The following is a 952-nucleotide window of genomic DNA, read 5'->3' as shown; positions in this document are numbered from 1 at the left end:
GTATTCCAAGCAGTAGGATGGAAAGAGTGCCAAAGAGGAGGGGGAGCAAAGATCACACACCAGCTGTCCTTCAAAGGTTTCTAGGTGCTACCATGCTTTCATTCTGCTTGTGACCCATTAGCCTTAACTTAGTCATGTGGCCACAGGAAATGTTGTTAACTCCAGGAGATGCTGAGAAACACAGCCTTAATTCTGGGCAAACATGTCTCTTAGTCAGCTTGGGCTGCTATAGCAAAATACTATAGGTTTAAATAACAGACATTTAGTTCTCACAGTTCTGGAGGCTGGGAAGTCCATGATCAAGGTGGCCATCACTCCAGTTCCTGGTGAGGGCTTGTAGATAGCAGCTTTCCTGCTGTGTGCTCACATGGCCTTACCTGGGTGTGCATGTGTGGGGAGAGAAAGAGATCTCTCTGTCTTCCTCTTCTGATAAGGGCACTAATGGTATCATCAGGGTCCCACCCTCAAGAACGAGTTTTAATCTGCTTTGGGTCAAATGTGTCCCCCCCCAATTCACATATTGGAAACTTGATCTCCATTGTAACAGTGTTAAGAAGGTGGGAAATCCAATCATGGTATNAAATATATATATATTTTCTGTGATATAATTTTATTTGCAGTGTACTTTGAATGCAAGGTGATCATAATGCCCCAAGATGCTGAAAGATTGCTGAAAATAGTGCAGAAGGAAGACTGCACCTTCTAAAGCCCTCAGATTCCTTCTCCACCAGCCCACTCACTGTCAAGTCTTTCCTCCTCCTTTGGCAAGTAGAATAAGCTTCATTTATTACCTTTTCCATACAAGCTGTTTACTTTCTAATTATTGCTTCTTACATAAACTTGTCTCATTGTTCAATTAGTAGATTTTTTCTGTAGGTGAGTAGTGTTAGGATATTGTGGGTCAGAAAGACAGCACATGCCTAAGACTCTTATGCATAAGAAAATTTATGCA

The sequence above is a fragment of the Galeopterus variegatus genome, unplaced genomic scaffold (genome assembly GCF_000696425.1).
Source record: "Galeopterus variegatus unplaced genomic scaffold, G_variegatus-3.0.2 Scaffold10165, whole genome shotgun sequence".
Classification (NCBI taxonomy): domain Eukaryota; kingdom Metazoa; phylum Chordata; class Mammalia; order Dermoptera; family Cynocephalidae; genus Galeopterus; species Galeopterus variegatus.
The sequence above is the reverse complement of the archived record's forward strand: the minus strand, read 5'-3'. Positions refer to the sequence as shown.